We start from the raw sequence: 12500 nt of genomic DNA on the forward strand, positions 1-12500 counted from the left end.
TATTTATATTATATATATTTCTATCTATGTATGTGTGTATGTATCTATATATATATATTATATATATATACATTTTCTTGCTCTTTTTTATATATATCGTATAAAGAAATATTTATGCAAAATTTATTATTTTATATTAAAATCTTTATATTTTACTTAAAAAATATTTACTTAAGAAATATGAAAATATATTTCTACTATACGAATACTTAAGTCCGCCGCTCCCCTCTGTACAAGATGCTTGTTTGTGTGTGTGTGTATATATATATATATATACACTCACACTTCATATTCTTTTATGTTTTATATATTTCTTATGAAGAAATATTGATGAAAAAAATGTATGATTAAATATATAATATATATATATATATTTTTTTATTTTACGTATATATTTCTTCGAATAAATTTATTATTGTATATAAATATTTCTATTTTTATTTTGAAATGAGATATATACTGAAATATGATATATTTACATACACATACATGTATCTCTTTCTCTCTCTCTCTCTCTCTCCTTCTTTCTCTTGCATTTCTCTCAATCTGGTAGCGTGAACTTTCTCGCCGTAAGGAGAGAGAATCGGCGATCTTTCGCACGCACTTTCCGTGGACGCTCGTTTTGGAGCGTTGACTCCGTTCACCCGTTCCGTTCCAATTTTCACGCGGAGAAAGAAGAGAAAGAAAGAGAAAGAAGAGTAGTAGGAGGATCATGAAGGAGGGTGAGGAGGAGCAGGGTGAAGAGGGTGAGGAGGGGAAGGCGATAGCAGTGGCAATGATGGCGGCCACGATGACGACGACGACAACAACAACAACAACAACAACAACAACAACAACAACAACAACAATAACAAGAACGATGACAACAATGAAAACGACGATTTTAGTAATCCAGCTTTTCTTATTTTCTTTGTACGAACGAAGCGTAGAGAATAATAGTTCATAGGAAGGAAATTTTTGACTAATCGAAATCGATCATTCTCGATGCTATCTCACTTTCGTAATTTATTCAATAGATCTTCTTTGAAATCTCCTATTCTGAATCTATTTTTAAAGTTTATCCTATTAATACGAAGACGAATAGATATCGTCTCATTTCGTTCCTCTTCCTTCATCTTTCTTTTTCTCCTTCTATGCGACTATTTTCGAATCTTTTAAAGGTCCATACACCCCGATATATATATTTGAATATACATGTAATATTAATAAAATGGTTAGTTAATTATTTATATATTCCTCTTTGTTGAATTACTCTTTTTATGTTGCCTGAAGATAATGATCATAATTGCCAAGATAAACAAGATATTATTATTTTTTTATATAAAGCCTTTTAATATAAAGTTTGCATAGATTCATAATACATTTGTTTATATATCATACTCGCGGCGAAAATTCTTATATAAAAAAGAATGCATATGTACGTTTTAATTTTAATCTCGAGGATTACGTTCTAACACGATTAAAAATTTTTCATCGCGCAAAGGATTTTTCTAGTTACTTAACATTATTCTCCCTTTATAATTACCATATAATCATAATTATTACCGATGTATAAACTAAAATCTCTCTCTCTCTCTCTCTCTCTCTCTCTCTCTTTTCTTTTAAAAAGAAGTTAAATAAATTAAAACAAATAATAAAGGATAAATTAATCCGTCTACCTCCGAAAGAAGAAAAAAAAAAAAAGAAAAGAAAAAAAAGAAAAAAAAAGAAAGAAAAAAGAGAAAAGAAAAAAGAAAAAAGTAAAAATATATATATATATATATATATATATATATAGTTCGTATTAAAAGTTATAGCGCTTCTTTTTTCTTTTCCTTTTTCCTTAAGATGTCTGTTCTTTTAGTTTCCTTCAAAAGTTGCATCATCAAAATTTATTATGCACGTACTGCAATTATTTTTGTCGTTCCTTACTAACGATCGATTTCTTCGAAGCAAAAGATAGATAGATGGATAGATAGATAGAGAAAAGGATAGAGAGAGAGAGAGATAGAGAGAAAGGGGTGGGGGGAAAGAAAAGGAGAGAAAGAGAGAGAAAGGGGTGCAGGATAGGAAGAGAAAAGAGAGTTGCATTAAAGAAAGTGTAGCTTCGAGGGATAGGGGAGTATAGAAAAAGGGGGAAAAGAATACGAGAAAGGGGTTCTCTATCGATTCTCGACTGCGCGAGAACATCGACTCGATTTTTCTCTTTCTCTTTCATTTCTTTTTCTATTTTCTTTTCTTTTTCTCTGTTATTCTCGAGGATCTCTTTCGTTATATCATTCGCTAAAGAAAAATTCATTTTTCTAAGTAAAATTTTCTCGATCGATCGGCCTACAGATATACATACGTACGTACATATGTGTATATGGATACAGACAGATATATTCTTCTTTAACAAGAACGAGATACTGTATGCGTGCGAATGTGTGTTGTATCGTACTTGTGTGAGAACCGAAAAGAAAAAAAAATTTTCTTTCACATCGAATGAGGGTGAAAGGTTTCGGAATAGCAAAAAGAGAGTGAGGGGAGAGAGAAAGAGAGAGAGAGATTGGGGTAGGGGGGCGGGGGAGAAATAGGGAAAAAATTATTCCCATAAGTATTCTTAGCGAATAATCCACATCAATGACGCTTACATATCTTCCCACAATGCGAATAATTCTATTTGCTTTTGTTTTGTCAACTGGTGGCCTCGATTTTTGTAAATATTTTGCCACGAATTTTTCTCTTTTTCTCTTTTCTATTTTTCTTTTTCTTTTATTTATTTTTTTTTTTTTCTTGTTTACGCATCGACGTTAACAATAAAAATAAAATGAAATGAAATAAAATAAAATCAAAACATAATATAAATAAAGAACATAAATAGCTCGTTCCCTTTTGTTTTTTTTCTTTCTTTTTTTTTTTTTTTTTTTTTTTTCTTTTTTTCTTTTCTTTCCTCTTTATGCGAATATCACGAATTATGTCATCGTACAGATATTTAAAGCAATTTTTTAAAGGAAAAGAAAACAAAAAAGATGTTCTTTTTCAAAGCGGACAAATTTCCATAGCCATAAAAAATGCACAAATTTATATTATTTTGCGTATTAATTCGTTGATAAAAACTTAATAGGTATATAAAATATAATTAATTATAATTATATATATATATATATATATATATATATATATATATATATATGTGTGTGTTTGTAAGACACACGTAGCATACATACATATATAGGTATATAGGAAATATCGAGGATCTTGAATAGAATGACGCAGAGTATCGATCGATCGCGAGTACCGTTTCAACGAAAACGAGAACAGAGGAGGTAGAGAAGAAAGAGAAGGATGAAGAGGAGGAGGAGATGGAAGAGGAGCGGTGAAGGGGGAGGGGGTGGAGGAAGTCCAGCTTTCGTGACGTCGGAGCAGAACACGAACAACGGTGGAAACAGGAGAAAGAGAAAGAATTGGTCAACAACATATTGGAAGAGGGAGTTGTTGTATGGGTGTGTATGTGTATGTGTATGTGTATGAGCGAGAGTCCGTGATCGCGCGCGCGCGCGCATGGTCCTAATTTTCGTCCTGTCGTCGTACCGTAAGGCATAACAGTACTGCATTCCAAATGCCCTTCGTTTCTTCGTTTCTCTCCGTTCACCTTTCTGAGAGAGAGAGAGAGAGAGAGAGAGAGAGAGAGAGAGAGAGAGAAAAGAGAGAGAGAGAGAGAGAAAAATGAGAGAGAGAAAGGTGCAGCACTCTCGGCCTCTCACCTGTTCCCCTTCGCCCTACCACTCTCTCTTCATAGTTTCATTTATGTATGTGTGTATGTATATACATATGTGTGTGTATATACATATAAGTTAGGTTTATCGAAAAATTCCGTCCGTTTTATTTTTATTATTCTTCTTTTACTTTTTTTTTTTAAATTGAAAAGTTTAAGAATAAAAATTTACGTACATCTGTTTGTACATATATATATATATATGTGTGCGCGAACATGTGCATATCCATTTTGCATTTATTTTAAAATTTATTATAAATATATAAACGCGTTTGCGGATGTGTCTACATATATACATATATACATACACATACATATACATATATATATATATATATATGAAACTAACTTTCAGCTTTTCCACCATTTTCTTTTAATAACGTCGGAAAGGAAGACAGGGACGAACGAAGAAGTATAGAAAAAAATTGATAAAGAAGAAGACTTTTGATACGGGGAGGAAGAGAGAAAGAGATAGACAGATAGAGAGAAAGAGAGAGAGAGAGAGAGAGAGAAATAGATAGAGATAAATAGAGAGGGAGAGAGAGAGAGATAAGACGATGCCGGAAACGTCTATTTCATGAAGAGCGTAGAAAGAAAGAGATAGAGTGACGGAGAGGAGAGGAGAAGAGAGGAAAGGAGAGGAGAGGAGAGAGAGAGAGAGAGATAGGGAGAGAGAAAGGAAAGATTCCTTCTACCGAAGTAGCAACGAAGCAACAGTACTTCGAGATTATTCTTTCTTTGACTCGTGTAGAAGAAAAAGAAGAAAGAATGACGGAGGTAGAAAAGAGAAAAAAAAAGAAAAAAAAACGAAAGAGAGAGAGAGAGAGAGGGAATTTCTTGTACAATATCACGTTATTACGGTTCTACGCGTTCTCGAATTTTCTACCGTTACAAGAAGATGAAGAAGAAGGACAAAGAAGAAGAAGACGAAGAAAGAAAGAAGAAGAAGAAGAATCGAGTGTACTCGATTGGAGGTCGAAGTATCTCTCGATTTCGGCACGAACGCCCGCGAAATTTTAAATGTGGTTCACGAAACTGTTACGAGCGTTTTACATTTCGTTACTTTTTTTTTTTTTTTATGTATATTCCCTTTATTTCGTTTCGCGCGAATAATTTCTACGGGACATTTTAACAACAAACAAGGGGAGAGAATTGTTGGTAATTGCACGTTAATTCTTTCTTTTCCTTGGTTCCTTTTTTTTTCTTTTTTCCCCCCTTTCTTTTTTCCTCGAACAATATCGAAATTATTTTCAAAGTCTCTCTTATCGTTAGTAATTATTTTCTGTATTAAACAGGCGTCTCTTTATTTTATATCATTATTATTACTACGTGTTTATAACTTTTTTTTTTTCTTCTTCTTTTTTCTCCTCCCATACAAATTTGAACGAATATTGAAAAAGAAAAAGGATTAAAAAAATAAGTTTATAACTTTTATTCGTAATTATTTTCGAGTAGGAACATAGAATTCTCTCGATTTCTTCATCTTGAAAGCTATTTTACGCGTCTCTCTCTCTCTCTCTCTCTCTCTTTCGTTTTTTCTTAACGCGTATCCGACTTCCGGTTGAAACGTCGAGAAAAGAGGGTCGCGAAAAGCACCCTCGTGCTTCGTTGGATCAGGGCTCTCGCGCCCTTCCTATCGTGGCCCGTGCCGTGAGGGGTGATATCGCCTCGCTCAAGGTCGCACGTGGACCGGAAAGTTTATTCTTGCCCGCTTTGGCGAGGCACATTCGCGCGGGCGCGCGCTACCAATAGCTCCTACGTAGACGCACGCGCAACTATGTACGTATGTATGTAAGCATATATGCACGTACTTACGTACGTACATATATATCATTCTCGATCTTTCGTCAATTGGATTTGGAGGCAGTTTTCTATTTCCTCGACGTCGACATGCTTTTAAAAATATTCTTTTTTCTTTTTCTTTTCCTTTTTTACAAATAACGTCGAGCTGTGTTCCAACTTGTTCGTTTTTTGTGTATTTGTAAAAAAAAATGGTTTCGTCAACGCGATGAGAAATGATCTTGAAAAATCTCCATTAAAAGACAAAAAGAAAAAGGGACTTTTCGATTTTGTAGAATCATTTGATATTAGTCGGCACGAAATTTTTGAATTTCCCGCGCGAAGATCAGCCGCAAGCGAGAAGACGTTAATTTCCGTCCACCGGTACTCTCCGCTCTTAGGTATATACATACATACCACCGGCTATAACCTCAAATAGTTTCAACCTCGATGCACGACGATTGGGTAGACAGAAAGAGGACGATGATGCATAGAACGAGGACTCGTACTACGGAGAAAAGTCGATTTCCTTCTCGAGGAAGTGTAGTGGGATGGAGGAAAAGAAGAGTGGGTGGAAGGGGGGGAGAGGGCCCGTGAGACCCCAGTCCGTCGTCTTATCTCGTCAGATATATGAGAAAGAAAATGAGAAAGAGAAAGAGAGAGACAGAGAGAGAGAGAGAGAGAGAGAGAGAGAGAGAGAGAGAGATAGAGAGAGAGAGAGAGAGAGAGAAAAAAAAGACGAAAAAAAAGAGAAAAAGAGATAGAGAGAAAGTATAGAAAGAGAAGCAGCCATGATGGCGGACGGAAGAAGCAAAGAAAGAAGGGATCCGGAGAAAGGGTGCAGAGAGAGAAAGAGAGAGAGAGAGAGAGAGAGAGATAGAAAGAAAGAGATAGAAAGAGAGAGATAGATAGAGGGCGGCGAACGGGGAACAAGAGAGTCTCTTTGTGTGCGAGTGAACACCGAAGGGATGAAAGCGAAGGATGAAAAAGCTGAGGGGACAGATGGCCCTTTCAGACAATGAGAAACTCGAGAGATAAGGGGAATACGAACGAGAATATATATGTACATAGAAAGAAAGAAAGAAAGAAAGAAAGAAAGAAAGAAAGAAAGAAAGAAAGAAAGGAAGAAAGAAAGAAAGAGAGTGTGTGAGAGGGGGAGAAAGGGGGAAGAGAGGGGGAGGGAGGGAGGGAGAGAGAAAGAAAGAAAGAAAATAGAAGAAGACGGATGTAAGAGAAGGAAGCGCTGGCAAAACTACTTTTTCGTACATGGGGCGGGGGTGGGGTGGGGGAACGAGGGAATATAATGAACGATGGTGAAGAAAGAAAGGAAGAAGAAAGATAGAGAGGGGAAAAGAAAGACGACTAACGGATGATGACTCAGAAAGAGACAGAGAGAGAGAGGGAGGGAGAGGGAGGAGAAGGAAAAAGAGAGAACAAAAAAATAAATCAAGTGGACCGTGGAATCTTTGAGAAATGCAATTAATTGTCGAAATAAAGATAGAAAATATTTGTATTACGTTAGTTAAATAATAATTTCAAGTCAAGCTCTCGTAAAACTTTATCATCTCGACGTATCATCGATTCGTAAGACAAGGAAAAAAAGAAATTAAAGAGAGAGAGAGAAAGAGAGAAAAGAAAAGGAAGACAAAAAATAAAGAAAGAAGAAGAGAGAAGTGGATGGGAAAAAAAAAGAGAAAGAGAGATATGAGAGAACTTCTACGTGGCCTTGGACCAAAAGAAGAGATCACGACCTAGCAAGCTGAATAAGAGCCTGAGGAGTCCATGCGTAATGACGCGTCTCTCTCTCTCTCTCTCTCTCTCTCTCTCTCTCTCTCTCTCTATCTATCTCTCTCTTTCTCATACCATTTTTAGGACATTTGCAAATTAGAAATAAAAAGTTTTTCTATCCAAGTACATCGGTCAACGATAATAATTAATGATTTTTACTAGTTTTTGCCGAATATCGTGAAGAAGAAATAACCAAGTTTAAAAATAGAATTATTTTTTTTTTTCCTTCTTTTTCTAATGTAATATACACGTGTAGTATACGTGCGCGCGAGTGTGCGTACGTATGTTATATCACGTTGAGAAAAGCATAATCATTTATTGACATTCCATTTATAGGGTAAATATAAACTCTGGATATGTCTGATCGCAATAGAGTTTATCCAAACAATCAGGTGTGTACCATTTAAATATTCCCGCCATCGGGCTTTTTCTGTTTGATATCAAGTGCAGTAGAGAGAGAGAGAAAGAGAGAGCCATCGAGTCACGTGGTATATACAATAGATTTGACATGGCGCCGTTAAAGAGATTTCGTATGTAAATATCCCTCTTAATCGGTATATTACAGTACATAAATACAAGTATCTACGTAGACGCGTATACCTGTGAAAACTTTTTCTAATTAATGTCCTTATTCGTCTAGGCATATAAAACTGGAACAGTATATGTAACGGTTTGACCGTTATAATTGAAGAAAGATCGTGAGTATAATATGCAACGTTATAATATAGGTAAGAACGAAAAATACGAAAGATTCTTACTTAACGTAAGTAGTAACACGAAGGAACGGTGGAAGAGAAGAATCGATCGCTAAAGCTCTCTCTCTCTCTCTCTTTCTTTCTTTCTTGGTCTCTGAGTTCTTATATTCCCCCATCTTCCTCTCTCTCTCTCTCTTCTTTCTTTTGCTTCTTCCCTCCGGTTCCCTCTCTCATAGCCGTCCTAGTCTTTCAAGAAACAGGATGCGCTGGCACGAGGAGAAGAGAGAGAAAAAGAGAGGTGGGAGAGAAAGGCGAGAGGGTTGCCAACGGAAAAGAGGAAAGAAAGACAGAGAGAGAGACATAGAGAAGAGAAGAGAAGAAAAGAGTAGTGAAGAGAAGAGAAGAGAAGAGAAGAGAAGAGAAGAGAAGAGAAGAGAAGAGAAGAGAAGAGAAGAGAAGAGAAGAGAAGAAGAGAAGAGAAGAAGAGAAGAGAAGAGAGAAAAGAGAAAGATAGCAGTACCAGCAGCACCAACAGCGTTGAAGTAAGAGAAGGGGAGGACGCTGTGGTAAGAGGGGACGAAGGTGAAGTAGGAGAGAACGACGAGAAGAAACGAGCAAAGAGAAGGAGAGAGAGGAAGGAGAGAGGAAGGAGAGAGAGAGAGAGAGAGAGAGGAGAGGAGAGAGAAAGAGAGAAAGAGGACGAGTAGGTGAAGGTTGAGGCGGGGCTGACGGGGAGGGGAGAGCCGGCAGATCGAAAAGCAAGAAAGAAGGAAGTGTGGTTAGGGTGGTAGTAGACAGGATACCGGTGTGAGAGAAAAAGAGAGAGAGAGAGAGAGAGAGAGAGAGAGAGAGAGAGAGAGAGATAGTGTAAAGAAAAATTTCTCGCTTCGTCTCTCTCTTTCCTTCTCACCCTACTCCTCTTTTAGAAAGGCGCCGGATAGATGAGAGAGAGAGAGAGAGAGAGAGAGAGAGAGAGAGAGAGAGAGGAAAGAAAAAGGAGGAAAAGAAAAATGGCGAAGTTGTTCCATCTCTCTTTACCTCCCTCTCTCTCTCTCTATCTATCTATCTTTCTATCTCTTTCTTTCTCTCTCTTCCGCGTATTTCATTATTTCACTTTATCTCGCTCTATATTTCACATTTCACCTTAGTATTATATTTTATTTCTTACTTTTCTATAATAACCTCTATCTTTTCTTCTTCTTTTTCTTTCTCTCTTTCTTTTTCTCCCTCTCTCTATCTTCTTATCTTGCGACTACGTGAGTCAGAATGGCAGAGAGAACGGTCGAAGAGAGGAGAAGGAAAGCACGAGGAAAAAGAGCGTCGTAGGTAGGAAGAAAGAGAAGGATAGAGAGATAGCTAGACAGATAGATAGATGGAACGAAAGAAAGAAACAAAGAAAAAAAGAAAGGAAGGAAGGAAAAAACAGAGAGAGAGAGAGAAAGAGAGAGATAGAGAGAGAAAGAAAAGGGGTCGCGAAGGGAATACGAAGAAATACGAAGAGACACGAAGAAGAAACTCGGCAAGCTGCGCAAGAGAAAATGACAAAGAGAAAGAGAAAGAGAAAGACAGATGGAGATAGAGACAGAGATAAAAAGAGAAAGAGAGAGAGGGAGAGAGAAAAGAGAAACGGCGAGAAGGGGTGGTCGATTCGATTGGAAAGGCTCTCTCTCATTCTCTCTCTCTCTCTCTCTCTCTCTCTCACGAAAGAGAGGGGAAAGAGAAAAAGAAAAAGAGAAAGAGAAAGAGGTGAGCGGGGAGAGGTAGGAGAAGACCTCTTTCCTTTTACCAGCGTTTTCTCCGTATTACGCTCCGTACTTTCCGTTGTTCCTCCTCCTGCCCTCGCCTCTCTTGTCCCTCTTCATCTACACACGTATAGACCGCTTCTTCTTCGTAAAGTTCGTTTCGTATATATGTACTACACATAACATATATATATATATATATACGCATATATATATACACACAAGTGTGTGAGCGTACTCTTTTCTTTGTGTCTTCTCCTTCCTTTGTCTCTTCTTCTCTTTCTTTCTTTCTTTTTTTTTCTCTCTTTCTCTTTCTCTCTCTCTCTCTCTCTCTCTTTTTCGATGATGATCGTTCGTTCGTTCGTTCGTTTTCGTCTCCCATACGCTCTTTGACCTTCTTGTCCTCTTTCTCTCTCTCCCTCCATCCTTCCCTCCCAACCCACATCTCTCTCTCTCTCTCTCTCTCTTTCTTTCTATTTATTTTTGTTTTTATTTCTCTCTCTTACTCTCTTTCTTTCTCTGTCCCACCTTTCCATGTGTCTCAATTACTATATGACGTTCCACGGACTCTCTCTCTACGCTCTCTTGCTGTGCGAGAGGAGGAAGAGGCGAAAGAGGTGGAAGAGGAGGAGGAGGAGGAGGAGGAGGAGGCTAGCTTTATACGTGGGTGAACGGGAAAATGTCTTTTGAAACCTTTCTAGGTCGCTCTCGATCGTCCCCCTTGCTTCTCCTCCTCCACCTCCTCCTCTTCCTCCTCCTTCGTCTATCTTTCTCTTTCTCTTTTTCTTTTTTTTTTTCTATCTCTTTCTCTTGACATCCCTCGAGCCAAGCTCAATTCATATACACTCGATTTCGCATTCGATCCTATTCGAGATCTCTCTATCTCTCTCTTTCTCTCTCTCTCTCTCTCTCTCTGAAAATTTGTTCTATCGTCAAATTTCGATTAGAAAACTCTGGCATTTTTGTATTATCCGTACTTGAGTATTGTTCTCCTCCATCTGTTTCCATTTAATCTTCATTTTTTACCTTATAAATATACACAAATATCTATATACATTAACTCGTATTTAATAGTGATTTTTAATTATGTTAATCGTTAAAATGACATCGTAGTAGTATTTTATCATGCGTTCGTTCATAATTTTTATCCTCCTCTCTTTTATCTCTCTTTCTATACGAGTCTCTCTTTTCTGGTCGTCCTCCGGAACTCGATCCTTGAAATGCCTCGAGGAAAGAAGAATAGGAAGAGAAGAGAAGAGAAGAGAAGAGAAGAGTAGAGAAGAGAAGAGAAGAGAAGAGAAGAGAAGAGAAGAGAAGAGAAGAGAGAGAGAGAGAGATAGAGAGAGATGCGCAGTTGGGTTCGACCGAGAGACAGAAATACGAGGAAAGAGAAGAAGAACGAAGAAAAAAGAAGAGAAAGGCACCCGCTTGGTGTGTGTGCGCGCGCGCGCGCGCCTGACTGTCTTTGTGTGCGTGACAGATAAAGAGAGAAAGATACAGAGAGAAAGATACGGAGAGAGAGATAGAGATAGAGATAGAGATAGAAAAAGAGAGAGAGAGAGAGAGAGAGAGAGAGACAGAGAGAGAAGAGGAAAGGCGTCTCTCTCACCCGGCACGAACGCGGCAAGGCCGAGAGAAGGAACAGTAAAATTGTGGAGAATGTGTACGCGCCATCAGGGTGGCCTAGATTCGGTCAAGACCTGCTTTCTAGGCAGCATTTCTCTTTATCACCGGCTACGCCGGTGTACAACTCTCCGTCCCTCTCTCTCTCTCTCTCTCTCTCTCTCTCTCTCTCTCTCTCTCTCTCTCTCTCTCTCTCTCTCTTTCTACCTGTATATTTCTTCTGTTTATACATATTGTGCGTGCGCTGTGTGTATCACGTGCGCGCACATATATATATATATGTATGTGTGTACGTGTGTGTAAGTAAGTTTGTATGCATGTATGTAGGCAGGTAGGTAGGTAGGTAGGTAGATACGTGCGCGCGCGCATGTTGGTGAACGGTCGGTAGATTCGCGATGCCAGAGAAAATCCACGATGCACGTATACATATGATGTACGTACATATGTATGTGTGTATATATGTATATGCGTTGCGTTATGTTGTGTTGTGTTGTGTATGTACCATGGAGAAGCGACGCAGCGGGAATTGACCCTCGATTTTTAGTGTCGCTTAGTCGTACTCGCAATCGAGTATGTTCCATGATAAACCTGTGGAATATCGTCTCCGGTTTCTTTCCTTTTTTTTTCGTTTTTCTTTTATTCTACTTTTGATTTTAATTTTCCTGTTTTTCTTTCTCTCTTTTTTCTTTTATATATATATATATATATATATATATATATATATATATATATATATATTCTATTAAAAGTAAAACTAGAAGAATGAAAATTATCGAAGAACGCAATTCGTATTGTGTTTTAATTATTTTTCTAAAATGGTGTCGGGACTCTATTTTCTATCATTTTTGTTTCTTATCCCGCAAAAACAGAGAGAAAGAGAGTGGAAGGGAACACCTAATGAAATTTATATATCGTTAGGGTTAAGTCAGGTTATGTTCCACGATTAATCTGTAAAATATATCATCTGCATGTTTTCTCCTTTTTCTTTCTTTCTTTCTTTTTTTCTAACGTCGATATAGATGGAAAAATATTAAAGAACAATTTGAATCGTATCTTAATGATTTCTGCAAGATAGCATCGAGACACGATTTTTTGCTACTTTTTTTTTTCTTTTCGGATAGAGAGAGAGAGAGAGAG

General features: G+C 37.4%; 1 protein-coding gene across 3 annotated transcripts in view; it reads right to left on the bottom strand.

The window, feature by feature from the left end:
• Psq (pipsqueak) overlaps positions 1-12500 on the bottom strand; it is a 45771-nt gene that overhangs the window by 30276 nt on the left and 2995 nt on the right. The window lies entirely within an intron of this gene.

This window comes from Vespa mandarinia, chromosome 13, assembly GCF_050613455.1.
Source record: "Vespa mandarinia isolate Hongniang chromosome 13, ASM5061345v1, whole genome shotgun sequence".
In the NCBI taxonomy this organism is placed as follows: Eukaryota; Metazoa; Arthropoda; class Insecta; order Hymenoptera; family Vespidae; genus Vespa; species Vespa mandarinia.